This window comes from Furipterus horrens, unplaced genomic scaffold (assembly GCF_987537825.1).
Source record: "Furipterus horrens unplaced genomic scaffold, mFurHor1.1.pri manual_scaffold_5, whole genome shotgun sequence".
Classification (NCBI taxonomy): domain Eukaryota; kingdom Metazoa; phylum Chordata; class Mammalia; order Chiroptera; family Furipteridae; genus Furipterus; species Furipterus horrens.
In genome coordinates, this window is record NW_028327175.1 from 22855704 (window position 1) to 22871072 (window position 15369).

At 42.4% G+C, this 15369-nt stretch overlaps 1 protein-coding gene across 1 annotated transcript in view; it reads right to left on the bottom strand.

The window, feature by feature from the left end:
- The window catches only part of BASP1 (brain abundant membrane attached signal protein 1), a 69278-nt gene extending 60185 nt beyond the window's left edge, over window positions 1-9093 (bottom strand). The window contains exon 1 of the mRNA XM_090278902.1: window positions 8980-9093. The gene's annotated coding sequence lies outside the window, so the exon portion shown is untranslated. The remainder of the gene's footprint in view (window positions 1-8979) is intronic.
- Window positions 9094-15369: the final 6276 nt, after the last annotated feature.

Genomic DNA, 15369 nt, shown 5'->3' on the forward strand with positions numbered 1-15369 from the left:
CGGCAAAACCTGAACCAAAAGATGCACTTGAGAATTTGGAAAATAATACTAACAGACACTTGTGAGAGTATCTGGAAATGAAACACAGTGATAGTTTCAGAGACAACATAACAAATGAAAAAATGTGGCAACTGCAGGGGAAAAACAGTTTATAAAAAGAAAGGAGCTCCTATCCCCTAGTGGGCTCGGTGGTAAACCATCTTTACATAGTTGTCCTAATAATGTAAATACTGACCATAATTGAACAACAAAGTGTGATATGTCAGGAAAATGCAAGGATGAAAGGGGGAGAGAAGGACAGAAAAAAAAAAAAAAAAAAAAAAGCCAACAGAATACTTTTAGCAGAAACTCAAAAAACAATGTCTCCAAGTGATCATTCAAGAGCTAAAGAATGACCAGTAAAATTTGGAGGAAACTCTCTGGAAAACCAGTGAAGAATTGGAAGGGAATGCTTATAAGGAAAATGAAAAGAAAGATGGGAAAGAATGAATAGGAGAATAGTGTTTTTTTTTTCACTCTAAGCCTTTCCTACTGGTAATGTTTTAAATTATGTACAAAACTACTTCTTAAAAATTTTTTAAATTAAAGGATGATGAAACACAGGCTCATCATCAAGGAAAAACCAATCCAGATGAGGAGATAAGACACAAGTATGTAATAGGGAATATAGTAAATTATATTGTAATAACTATGCATGGTGTCAGATGGGTACCCAGGCTTACAGGGAAATTACTTTGTAAGTTATATGAATATCTAATCACTACATTCTACACCTAAAATTAATATAATGTAAATTGAAGACTAAATAAAAATTTTAAAAAGACACAAGCATGTAAAAAATTGAACAATAAAAGTTTCAATAGTTAAAGCCAGGCCCTGGCTGCTGTGGCTCAGTGGATTGAGTATCGGCCTGCAAACCAAGTGTCGCTGGTTCAATTCCCAGTGAGGGCACTTGATTAAGTTGCATGTCAGGCCCCCAGTTGGGGACATGAGTGAGAGGCAACCACACAGTGATGTTTCTCTCCCTCTCTTTCTCCTTTCCCCTCTCTCTAAAAATAAATAAACAAACAAATAAATAAATTATTTAAAAAATAGTTAAAGCCAATAATAGATGACACCTCCCCAGGCAATTGGACTAATTGCCACAAGACTCTTTCTAGAGTCAGAGAGGAGTACTCACTGCAACCTCTAGATTATAAGGGAAGAGTGAGGAGGTGAGATCTGCCTGCATTTTCTTGGGAAAATAGAATTGTCTGCTTGAACATGGGGAGAACAGTCCAAGGACTCATAGTTATGTATTTTATCATGCACGTATAATTGGTATATTGGCATTTGTGTATTATTTATATAACATTAATTTTTTTCCTTCCATTGTGTGTAAGATCAGAGGAGCTTTGAGACCACGCTTGTAGATGATAGAAATTTCATAAGGTTTGGGAACTATAGAATGCTGAGCTCAAAACTCGGCTGGAGGCAAAAGACATAATTAGTCATATGGGGTTGGACTCCATGAATATTAACAACAGTGCAAGCATGAAGCAATAATGAGCTAGATGAGCTAAATCTATTAGCCCTTGTATTAAAATGGTGGAATAAATTTGAGAAATACTGCAAAGAATCAAGAAAACAGAGTGGCTGGTTTAATAGAAGGCATTTGTCATTTCACTATCTGAGAATATGACTATCAACAGATAAAGCAGAATAATTAGTGCTAACTTTGTGAATATATTGTTCCTTGTTCACCCCTAGATGGGTGTATAGAATTCTGCTTAGAACCCTATTTTCATGGCCACACAGGATTACGTACCCAGGAGCACTTCCTTGATGCTCTTATTAAAAAAAAAATTATTAATAATCTCCCTATTTCACCCCTCCCTATTTTTAAGGTGCTTTCACACTAATTGAATGTTTAAGGTTATAAACACATAAACAATAGTTAACATTTCGGCAGCACTTCACATGCTCCTGCTGCTGTTTTAAGAGCTTTATACACATTATCCCTTTAATCCTCACCAAAAAATCCTATGCCTTGGAATAATTATTAAACCCATTTCACAGATAAGGAAATTGAGGCCCAGAGAAGATAAGTAACTTGCCCACATTTAACTGGCAAAGCTAGGTTCCAACGCAGGAGTCTCGCTCCAAACCACACGCTAACTACTACGATAGTATAATTAGTGTAATTGCTCTAAAACACCTTAGCATGACTCACATTTCCTTCTGAGATATCAAACCATTCGACTCTGTAAGTTTTTCAAGCCTTTGTTCCCAATATTGTGAATTAGAAAAATGCCAGTTTATCTTCTATTGATTAGTAGAGGAACAGAGGCTTCAATTCTAGACACAGTCCACAAACTGACAAGTAAACTGCGAGATTGAAATACACAAAATGACTGAGATCACTGGCCTAAAAGGTACAGTAAAATGTTGACAAATAACATTAAATGTGGGAATAATGACTGAAAGCCAGCCCCCTATGGGAAATTTTTAAATATAATCTTAGGATTTTGGAGACTATATTGGTTTTCTGTGCCTACCTTAACAAATTACCACAAATTTGGAGGCTTAAAACAACAAACATTTATTCTCTCCAAGTTCAGGAGACCAGAAGTTCAGAACCAAGGTGTCAGCAGGGCTGTTCTCCCTGGAGGCTCTAGGGAACAATCCTTCCTCAGCTTGTCAGCATTCCCTGGCCTGTGGCCACATCCCTCCAATCTCAGCCGCCATCATCACATCATCCTCTCCTCTCTGTGTCTCTCCCGTGTGTGTCTTTTATAGGGACACTTGTCACTGGAGTTAGAGCCCACTGGAATAATTCAGGAGGAGCTCCCCATCTGAGGATTGGTAACTTAATATATCTGCAAAGTCCCTTTTGTCCAAATTAACATTTACATATTCCGGGGATATGGATGTGGTTATAACTCACTACAGAGACACCATCAAAAACCAACAAATAGTTGAAATGTACGGCCAGTCAAAGGCTAGGAAGACAAAACAAGGTCAATTGAAAGATGCACAGCAAACGAAACTCTGAGGAAGGTTATACAATGTGCAGACTCTCAAATTGCACAGAATAGGGGACGGCATTAAATTGGGTAAATGTGCAGATATTGTGGCCCACTTGGAACAACACTTGTAAGTAAATTTGAAAAAAAAATCAAATATGTGTAAAATGAGGCCTTCATAGAAAGGATAAAAAGATTGAGTGTGGCTAAGATAAAGCTTAGAAGATAAAATAATAGATCCCAGCCCAGCAGGTGAAGGCATTTGAGAAAGGGCTCTCATGTTGGCTTTTCTTAAGCTCACGGGGTTGCTGGTCGGTTAAGGGAGCAGCTCAGAGATGGGGGTAGGTGTGAGATATGAGTCCAGAGCCCCCAGCCAGCCAGCCCCCTTCTGAGAGGTGCTAAGGAGCTACAGACCACAGTGTTGGGCTCTGTGGAGCATACAGGGAGTGTCAGGCTCTCCAAAGACAATTTTAATGAATGTCTGCTTGTCTTTTGCCTCCTTCAGGGGAATTAGTGATTTTGTACCATGGGGAAATTCAACTGTATGACTTCAGGCCTATGGTGGCTCTAAAGTTCTGTGAATTTCTTTTTTGAGAGGGAGCACACCTGAGCGTGGGAGTGCAGTGTCCAGGGGTACATGGAGATCCCTCTGTGTAGGCCCTGGATCTGCACACTTCCCCATCCGCCCTGAATGATTCCCACGTGGGTCTACACTATGCTAAACTGGGAGTATTCACCAGACAATCCCTTTATTTAGGTCCTGTGTCTCCCCAAGAGTGTCTGAGGTCTGACATTGTCACTGACCCCCCCCCCCCCCAGCAAGCAAAGCCTCTCAGTTCATCGCTCTTTACACAGCAATCGGTGGGGGGGCTCAGTCCTAATTTCAAAGAACTAACACAGAAGAAGTGATCTGCAATTCATGCACGGGGTGTCAAAGTTCAGGGGCCAAGTTCTCCCACGGTTCCCAAAGCCAATCACAGATGGGTGCCAGTTCAGGACGAAACTTTCCCTGACCCATGGTGAAACAAAAGCTAAGAAAGGACCATTTTCTTTGTGCCTGTGTGTCTCTCTCTGTGGGTACGTGTATATGTGTGTATAAAACACATTTTTCCCGGGAAGAAGTTCGTTTTGATCATCTTTTGTATTAAATTGTTCTTTCTTTTATGAACTGATGGTGATGGATGATGGGAAGTTGTTTTATTATTCATGAATTCATTTTCAATGCCATTACATAGAAATATTTTTAAATGATCAACTTTTAAAGCTTTCCCTTTTGGGGCTTGTTTGTAAGATCTAAAAATCTGGGAGTTGCTAGAGTAGCTTTATAATTACTTTAGAGAAGCCTTGAGCAACACCCCCCACCCCCAAAATCTGTACCCCATACAAGACAATCCTTACTGGAATCCCTGGACTTTGCCACCCTGCAGTCTCCTGGAAACTAAAGAGCAAGGAAGTGAGGTCAGGACCTTCACCTCCACACCGGTCATGGACCAGGATGAGAGAGAGCATGCATGGCAGCTGGAAGTCCTGGTCTTAGCTGAGTGAGTTGGGGATAAAGTCACAGGCAGGACATCCTTAGGCAAAGCAGTAAGAAAGTGGCCTTTATCTGGTGACCTGCTGTTTCCTACCCATCCACTTGTCACCAGCCCTCTGGCACCAAATAGATGTCAGACTCTCACTGAATTAATTCATATCCTTATCCTCCTTTAAAATGTTTTAAATCATAATAATCTCAGCGTTACAGCTTCACTGTAGTCATATTTTCAGCATTTTAGTTTCCTAGATACATGTAACATGTTACCAACCACAGTTCAATAGCCCTTATGGTAACTTTCTTCAGTGCCCATTTTTCTTTTACATCTGCCTTCCCTCCTCCTTTCCTAAAATGAGGAAGAGGGGCTGAGTAACAAATTTCATGTGAACAATCAGAGGAATATATACGCGCACATACAATTTGGTCATGTGTTAAAGTGAACTTCAGTTGGAAGAAAAACGAGAAGCAAAATATGGGCCCCTTTTGGAACACAATGAGTTTGTTAAAATACTTTCTTAGATTTCTGTGGAAATGGATAGAACACAAAAACTTTGTATGGCATCAAGATGTCCACCAGGGGGCACTGCAGTCAAAGCACACAAGAAGAGACTCAAAACTTTTACTCAACTGTGGGTAAGCTCAGGTCATTTCATTAATATTGTCAAAAGTGAATTGTTTTCACAAAACGAGAGGCCACTATTTTTACTCTTTGCTGAAAGGGAAAAAATCCATTTTCTCGCAGCAGGAGCTAGAACATAGCTGACTGTTGGCAACCAGAATTGGCCCTTTACTAAGGTCGACATACATGTATGTGTTCAGGAAACCTGAACCCACTTGAGATTGTGAACCAAGGTCAGGCCAGAGATAACAGGCGGGTCTTGTGATTGTCACGCTGCTGCTGAACTGTCCTCCCTCCCACCTTACTGTCCCCACACTCCCTGCCTCCCCTGCTGATAGTCACAGACAAGAAAACTTAGGTGACTCACAGATGCTGTAAAATAAGATTTAAGAGGGGAGGGTCTTGATTTCATAATGCATCTAGTATCACCAGCTGACTCCAGCTCAGTGGGGACATAATCTCCGGGAGCCACAGAAGGTCAAGAGGAGGCCTTCACTGCAGCAGCAGCAAGCACGGGGGAGGAGACATGGAGGAGCGGAGCAGACAAGAGTCTAGAAACACATGTTCTGATCCATTTAAAAAAAAACAAACATTTGACTTTTGTATTAAAGTAACTCCATTTCTTAAAAGCACTTATTGGTTAAACTAAAAATAAATTTTCTTGGACTGAAGAATGCCTGAGGGTTAGGAAAGGGCACAGTGAGGACCCAGGAAAGAAGCTAAGGTGCGTACAGAGCAATTCAGGTCCCTGCAACCCAGTCCCTGAGCTTCCTGCCTGCCCTGGGAGACAGCCAGCAAGAAGCCTTGCCCACTCAGAGAAGTTCCAGAGCCCGGTCTCCTGGGCAAAGTGCAGATAGTTTTTTACTTGGTTAGTATTGTGGGTTGAATTATGTCCTCCACAAAATATACTAAAGTCCCAGCCCTCTTATATGTGAATGTGACCTTATTTGGAAAGGTCTCCCAGATGTAATGAAGATGAGGTCAACCCTGGTTGGTGTGGCTCAGTGGATTGAGCACCAGCCTGTGAACCAAAGGGTTGCAGGTTCTATTCCCCATCAGGGCACATGCCTGGGTTGTGGGCCAGGTCCCCAGTTGGGGTCACACAAGAGGCAACCACACATTGATGTTTCTCTCCTTCTTTATCTCACTCCCTTCCCCTCTCTAAAACTAAGTAAAAATCTTTTTTAAAAAAGATGTCATTAAGCTGGGCCCCCATCCAATATGACTGTTGTCCTAATAAGAAGAGGAAATCTTAACACCAAATGCACAGAGAATGTGATATGACCAGAGAGGTCTATTGTTTGAAGCCACCCAGTTTGTAGCATTTTGTTAGTGCATCCCTAGGAAACTCATTATTATGACCAGATTCGAAACAGTAGGATGGAATTCTGGAAATGGCAAGGAAAAAATACGTAATGACTAAACACAAGGTTTTAAAGAATTTTTTCTGTTTTTTCCCTTTCTCTCCCTTTTTTCCTGTCTACCCAGTACCAATATCTTAATGCTCTAAATAGCAAATGTTATCTTGATTTATCTTGAAATACACAGCTCTTAGTGATGATTTCTAGAAATGTGGTCATTTTTATCCCAGTGCATTTTATAAGTCTCCTCAAATACCCAAAAACTTTACAGTCCAATTGGCATTTTTAAAGCACTCTGCTCCCTTGAGTTGCTCAAAGTATTTGACATAAATTTTTCTTACTCTTCATGACCTCTTAAAGAAAAAGAAATATAGAGTCAGTTAATCATGTTGTCCAGATCACAGAGTCTTTCAGTGGATGACCAGGATTTGGGATTCAGATCTCCAAATTCCTCATATAGCGTGTTTTTTAAATATCACACAATTATATTTTATTCTTAATATTCACCTATGAGAAAGCAGTGAATAAATTCTCCAAAATTATGGTCAACCAAAAGTTGTCTTTTGAGTGCCTTTCCTATATTTTGGATAGAAATGTCTCTGATACTCTGGGAATTTATAAAACTTCAAGCCAAATGATACAAGTACATTGTCCTGTTCTAGTTTCCCAATCTGCACAAGAATTTTTCCACCCTTCCTTCCCATTCCCTTCTGAGAAGGAGCCACTCCCCCTCTTGGGATCACGGAAAAGGTCAGGTACAAGCCAAGCTACGCCTTCTCCCCACCTTTCCTGGCTGCAAACATCACTGGGACAAGGAGATCATGAGTTTGCTGACTCTGTGTGGCAAGGTCATGCAGAATGCCTTAGAGAGCCCTCAGTCTGATTCCCCTGCCATCACCATTCTGCCTCCCCAAGAGGAGTGTCACCTTAAGTGTCTGGCCCATGCTAGGAAAAATCCCTATTCTTGCTGTGACTCAGCAGAACTGATAGACTGAAATTCCCAAAAGTACCAACCAAAAAAATTTTTTTTTTCTCAGGGAAAACCTGGAGACACAGAAACAGAGCTAAGCTTGTCCCACAGCTCATGGAGTCTGTCCCATTCCTCATCAGAGCATACATACCAAGTTCAGATGACAAAGACCACCTTGTGGCCTCTTGGTGTCCCAGCTCTGAGTCATGGCCACATGAAAGGTGTCGTCTCACCCCCATGCCAAGCCAGTTGCTAGACCATTTGTCACCTGGGGTCAAATTCATTACTGGCCTAAGACCCAATCTCCAGATAAGAGGTTGATGATGAGATTCTTCATGAGTAATCTGGCTGAAGAATTATGAAAATGTAACCAGAGAATAAATATGACATTCATACACAATGAATAACATGCACATCATAGCCTGTGTAGATGGCAGTGAAAATAAGTCATCTGACCAAGGTTGGCAGTTCTCAGGCTAGTGCTACAAATAGACAAAGATATGATGGGGAAGATGGAAGGGACATGGCAGGGAAGAGCATGGGGGGTTGGGGCATGGAGACCCAGAGGTTATCATTAGAAAGTGGGACAGGCATGCAGTGGAGACACATGTCCATAGTTAAAGAAGCCATGGATCTCTGCTGGAGACCAGGTTGTAAATTTCCAAAGAACACTGAAGTTTCCCCAAATGAGGGTGGGATTTGAGAAGGAAAGCAAGTAGGCCAAACGTGGTACAGGTGACAACTACTGAGTTACGCTAGAAATGTGCCAGTCACTATGTATGGATCTTCTCATAATGTCCTCACAACAGCTCTACACGATAGGAAGTTCTATTATTCTCGTTTTATGAAAGCTCTAACACACTAAAAACGTTCAGTAATTTGGCCAAAGTCACACAAACTGGTAAGTACAAAACAGAAATTAAAATCCAAGCCATCAGATATTGCAGCCAGGCTCTTGACACTGTACATGTACACACACACACACACACACACACACACACCAATTTACTCACATTAATTACATTGGAAAGATGGGAGGGAGCAACCACCAGGAGATCCCATGGGGAACAGCAAGAAAGGAGTGGTGGGGAGAGGAATCACGAAACGTCAACCGAGGGAGGATATTTTGCAAAAGGGAAAAAAAGAGCAATAGATTGCAAGTGACCACAGAACATTGGTAAAATGCTGAATCCCCAAACTGGCTGATGAAATGTGGAAAAGTGGAAAACCAGGACATTCTGGAGAGAGCCTGATTTCAGTAGGGTTAGATCCTTCAACGACTCTGAGTACAAAGGGATTACCCACCATGGAACAAGAACCCCAGACAGCCCAGTGAAAAGGGTTGTCATGGGAGCAGAAGAGGAACCAGGAGTCCTCAGAAAAGACTCACAGAGCAGCAGGTGCATGAGTACAAAAGGAAACATTACTGGAGGGGCCAGAACTTGGGTGATCCCTGGAGGCAACAGAATACCAGGCAGGATGGGACTCACCGGCCTCAGGGAGCCCACAAGTGTCCGCTTGTTTCCCGTCCTTTGAGCCTTCAGGACCCTGGGGCCTGGGGTCAGTTGGTTGCCGCCCAGGTGGAAGGGGCCACGGATGTGGGGAAAGAGGAAGGAGCCCTGCTGCACCCAGCTCACAGCTCAGAGCTGCCAGTCCTCGCAGGAGAATTAGCTGGGCTAGGAGGCTTGCCCTGCCGTGACAGTGAGAAGGTAAATAATCGGCCTAATAGACATTCCTTTTTGCACTGGAAAATCTGGAACAGAGAACAGTTTGCTCTAAGCATGCACCTTCTGCTTGTCTGGAAGGGGTGGAGCAGGGAGTTACCCAACAGAGGGAAACTTGTAGTTGGTCATTATCATGATTAACAGCCTAAAACTGAAGCACCGTATTCTGGCCCCCAGGTAAAGTCAAAATATGTGGCAGATGCGTGACTGAGGTCAGGGTCCCTGGTTTCAGCCTATTTTTCTAGTCTTCCGGTCACATTTCTGTTTGGAAACTATCTCAACCAGCCACTAACTGCGTGTTAGAGCTTTCTCAACCATCTTGTACTCTTGCCAACTCTGACCCCTGCCAGCCTGCAACATGTTGAAACAGTTTTTGAGTGTTTTTAAGGTTCCAGGAAAACACTAACAAAAAAAAAAGTCTCCTTGGAAAATGAGTTTGAACTAAATGTCATTCCTGCTTCTGTTTCACTCAACAGCTCTTGCAAACAGAGAACAGCTCACTATTAGAGCCATGATCATTTGTCTTGGCTTCTGCTTCCTTTTCCCCTTTTTATTATGGAAAGTTTCAAACATCCACACCCCGCTTCACCAATTCCACTCATTTTGACTGTTATATTCAATAGATAATGTTCCTTAAAAAAAAAAAAAAAGTTACAAAAATGCATTAAAATGGTGCACATAATTTGCGGCAAGTTCCCCACTCCATCCTTATTTCCTCTTACATTGGAACCCAGATTGAAATACTGTAGTTCTCAATACCAATTACATATAATCTGTTTTTGCAAACTCTTCCTAGATTCTGAATTTCAATTTCGATTACAGATTATAGGAATTAGGAACCTCCTTAAAAAGGAATTTATCTCACCATAACTTATTATTCTGAATGTGACTCTAAAACAAAACTGATTACTTATGCCAAGTTCACATTTTACTTGTTGGGGATTTTAACCACATGCAACAAATTCCAGTAAGAAGCTTAAGAAATTTCCCAGCTAAAGAAACACTGGTGGAGGCAGGGCTGGGGGGTAGGGTTGGGGCAGGGAAGAGGAATGGTACCAGTAACATTGGGTTCCTGAGAACACCCACCAAGTCATGCAAGTTTACATTTCACACTATTTAAAGAAAAAGAATCCATGGGAGATCGTTTTAGGGGGAGTCCAGAAGTACTGAGAACCATCCACTATTCTCCAGTCAGGCCTACATGTTGGAAATTTCTCAAAGGTCATTTGTGATTTCCTTCCTTTATCCCTTTCTTCTTTTTGTGCTTTGTTTTGTTTTTAAAAGAGCACGGCCTTAGTGAGAAAGAAAGAATTGCTGCCATCCATATTAGCCATCGCACAGTCACTTGCCAAGATCTTCTGTTTTCTTTCAGCAGGTGATAGTGAGAGAAAAAATATGAGCTATAGGTACCAATTCTAGCTCAGGACCTAGTCATGTTATTTATTACCAGAGTCATTTGAAACCTCTCATTGTGAGATTTGATGAACTCAAAGGACTGCCGCAAAACACTGACAATGTACATCACAGCAGACAAGAGGTTTGGCATGAAATGGATCAAGGCCTGAAGTCTTGACTGAGGCATCTCCCCTTCCACAGGTGTTTCTCCATGAACAGAATGCTCAAAGCAGATATGCCTCTAAAATACTGCAGTCCCATGGGGGGTGGGGGGTGGGGGGCGGTCCATAGCTCTCACCCACACACAAAAGCACCATACACAAATAGAAATGAGGAGACCCAGTCTCTTGGGGCATGAATACCTTGGCAAACCCCTCACCATCAATCAAACATCCTAGAATGGCAGAGTTCCCTCAAGGACCCCAGAGGTGACCTGCATTCATCTGGGACAACTTTTCTTGTTCTTGACCATCTGCACAAGTTCAATAGACAAGACCACTCTTGGGAGAGTTAGTGGCCTAGGTTTTGTCTGCATTCCATCAGGAACGGGCAAGTACTTAGAGTTTGGGGGCCTTATTTCTTTAGCTCTGATGTAAGAGGAGGACGTGGGCCAGCTGATCTCTAAAGGTCTAAAGGCAGCTCTAAATCCCCGGTGAACTATTAACATGCAGGAGGGCTCAGCACCTGCCACATCAAACCTTAGCTCCAGGCATCTCAGCAGTGTGACCATAGGAACCCTACTTGATTTCTTCTATAAACTATCAAGAGGAATACCTATGTCACAGGTTAGGACTGAATTCCTTAACCATATAAAGTGCCTGACTTATGGAATAGGTCATAATGTTAGAACTCTCCTTTCTAAAATGCTATGATTTCAAACATGAAGGAATCTGGGAAGTTTGCCTTTCTGGAACACAAGTAGATAATTCAATCCAAAATATTTCTCACTCTAACTTATTACTCATTGGAGGACAAAAATTATACAAATCTGGGTCAGTACTACTGGAAAATGCTCATGAGATAAAAGTATTGCATTGTCCCTGTCTTATGTGAGATAGTTCACATATTTCTTTCCCTTTAGTTGTTCCAAGTCACTCAGAAATAAAAGAAATGGTATATGTTAAACTAATCTGGGAAAGTGAAGTTGTCACAGAGTTTATGTTGCTAATTAAATTAAGGTTTCTAGCAGATCAAGGACAAATGACTGAGTTCAACAGAATATTTCCTTTGATCTCAAGATATTTTACTTCAAAGACTAGCCAGCAGGATCACGCAGGCGGCTGCCAGGGGCCCCTCCTCTCCCTACAATGAGGGGCTGATGGTGAAAGAACTTTCAAGGATCTGCTTCAGAGCTGAGTGAACACCTGCAGTGGTTGGCTCTTCCCAGGCCAGACTGGGTATGAGGTGTCTTAGGAGAAAAAAATTAGATGTGAGTTCGAGGCTTGGGTCTGCCACTTACCCACACCCCATGATCTCCTTACTTGACCTCAGTGTTTGTGTTCTCCCATGTGAAATGGAAGGATAAAACCTCACCTATTTATCTCACAGGTTTGACACACAGATAATATTGGGTCTTTGGCACATCGCATACTGAGGAAAAAATAAAGAAATAATAAAACTCCAGCAGGATCCTAAGGCAGGTTCTTTTTTCTCCCAGAAAGACTTTTTCCTCCATTGTGTCTCTAGTGCCTTTTTAGTAGCCAGAGCACAATAATTCTTTGCTGAATGAGTGAAGGGATGAATGAAGAGTGTGGTGAAGGATGGACCCCCTTCTTTGGTCACCCCATTCATTCTTCAGTTGCAGCCCTGGCTCTCCTTAACCTTAGGACGGAGTAAGAAAGAATAGCAGGTCTGGGGAGGGGGAAAGGGCTATCCAGCAGCAAGGAGGGAAGGAGAGCAGCTCTGGGGCTGGAAGGGGATTTCCTGCAGCACCTGTTGCATTTCCTGCAACAGCCCACGCTATCCAGCTCAGTGTGTTGGGTGATTTCACGGACGAGAAATTTTCTGTATTTTTCCCCTTATGTGCATGTTTACTTCTGGTTAAATGGATTGAACATTCATGTATCATCAAACATTCATGAGCCTGAAAAGACAAACACCCTACTTATCAATGAAATACAACTTCAAATCAGCCCGAATTCTTAGTCACAAAAGAGAGCTTGGGAGACTGGGGAAACCCAGAGTTGACGCCATGATGACAACTTAATGAGTAAATTCTAAAAGTAGGCACTGCAGCCTTTCATAGATGTTTTCCAAGTCTCCTTGCCTCTCTGCGCTTCTCACTTCCGTAATACCTCTGCACAAACTTTATTTATCAGAATCAGAGGAAATGGCAGATACTGGAAGCCTCGGCTCTGCTGCAAGCTCCGGGGCTGAGCATGCGTGGACTCCTCTGTGGGTGTCTCTGTCTAGGTATTTCAACATCAGCACTCCCAGGCCTAAGACTGTTCTTCCTCTGATGATGGGATGGTTTCCTAATCCATGAGTGCTGTGAATCAGCCTATGATGGAAGAGTGACTCAATGGACTAGCATGACCGGGTGCTCCAGATGAAAGAGACCCACTCAAAGATACTGTATCAGTCCAGACATTTGAGACTGCAAGTCACAAGAAAGCTATCTAAAGTGGCTTTAAACGTAATGATGAGTATACATCTCACATAAGAAGAAGTCTAGAGAAAGGTCATTCCAAGGTTTTGCAATTCTCTTGGTTCTAGAAAGATAGCTTGGTGCAGTGATGAGGGGCCCAGTCTCTTCCATTAGTTCCCCTGGGTTCAACTCCCAGCTCTAGTGCTTCTCAGCTGTGGGACTTGTGGCTTACTTAACTTCTCTGAGCCTCACTTCTCTCTGTGAAATTGGAGATAACAATACCACCTCCCTCCCAGGGTTCTTGTGAGCATTAAATTAGTTACTATATGTAGACTGCTTAGCCAGGGCCTAGCATGTAATAAGCACTATATAAGTGTTAGTTCTTATCTTTATTTATTAATGTCATCCTCTCGTTGTCATGAGGGTTCCCAAGGCACCAAGATTCATACTGCACATGACAATATGCAAGGGTAGGAAGGAAAGTGTGGGAGGGGACTGGGCAGAGGATGAGAATGACACAAACTTCTCTTGTGCATCTCTCTCCTGCCATGAGAAAAATCTTCCCAGATGCCTCTAGTCCTTCACATTGGAACCTATAGGTCAGGATGGGGCTACATGGTGATGTCCGACAATACTTGGCAAAGAGGGCTAGAATGACCATGGTTTAGAGTCTTTGTGCTATCTAACATGGAATCCACTAGCTTCATGAAGTGATTTAGAGTTTAACTTAAATTTATTACAATTAGAAATTCAGTCGATCAGTCACACAAGCCACATTTCAAGTCCTCATGGAACTGGCGGGGTCCGTGACAGACAAGGCAGATATAGACCAATTCCATCCTCACAGAAAGTGGGGTTGGAGAGCTCTACAACCAGAGTTCATGCGTGAGGGACCCACCTTCCCTACACACATTTCCTCCAGGTGCCTGAACAAAAGTAGGACTTTGTTCCCAAGGAAGAAGGGGCAGGACGAAGTCATCATAGATGTTGGTGAGATCAAAAGAGTAGGCAGTAGTTGAGGAGAAACTCAGAGAAGTTAAGAAGTCTTATGAGACTTCAAGTTTACCACACTGGCTTCTCTGCCCCCTAGGCTCCCTTACACACAGGAACCCAGGTATTTCACGGTGGTGGAAACTGGGATTATAGGAAAGGATTTTTTAGACGCCTATCTGGGTAGCTTCAGTTACTAACGGACAAAAATGAACCTTGAGTCTCCAGTTTGCCTACATCCTAGACCCTAACCCAATGTTACAATAAGGATCTGCAAATCACCACACTGATGTAGGCTGTTTTTATGACTGTCATGTAAAATGGGGTAATAAAAAACATTTTTCACTTCACGTAACTCACGTAACCACCATAAGCCCTCAAGAAAGTCCGGCCAATCTAACTGCAAAATCCTGTACCAGGATCATCATTGGCTTACCCTGGGACCTTGGGGAGCAGTAAAAGTCCTCAGAGCTCCTCTAAGTGTTTGAGAAGGTGTTGGCCAACTGCAACAAGAATGCGGCTGGAGTAATAATAATAGCTATTCTGCATTTATGCTGAATTGTAGGCCAGGCACTTGCCTAAGGTCAGGAAATGACAGAGTGGGATTTGTGCCCAGAAATTTTACTGCCAAAGCCAGGCACTCTGCCATACTTTCTCCCCAGAACTATAGACGACAAAGCTCTTTGGGGATCAGAGCAATCGTTCTCAAATTCCATCAAGCATCAGAATCGTCCAGAAAGCTAGCTTGGCAGGTTCTGCTTATCAGTTAGGGAGAACTTATGTGCATCTCTTCAGAACTCTATATTCAATAACATCATGGTGTTAGCTTGAAATTAGTCATCATAGGAAAATTTGTACCATGTGAATCAGCAAACTCTGGAGAGTCGCTGTCAAACCCTTCCCAGCATACCATTGACTAGTCCCCATCCTCAAATTCTCTGATTCAGTAAATCTTGGATGAGGCCTGAGAGTTTACATTTCTAATAAGTTCCCTGGTGATGCTGAGTCTGCTGGTCCAGGGAGCGCACTTGGAGAATCACCTAGAAAAATTTTCAGAGAGCCCTGAGATGGACAACAATTTTTGTCCAGACATACGTCATCATTGGGAAGAAGAATGCTGCTAGTCACATTGAGGAATGTTGGCTGCAGGTAACCCTGTATCAAACTGAAACTAATAAGAGCTA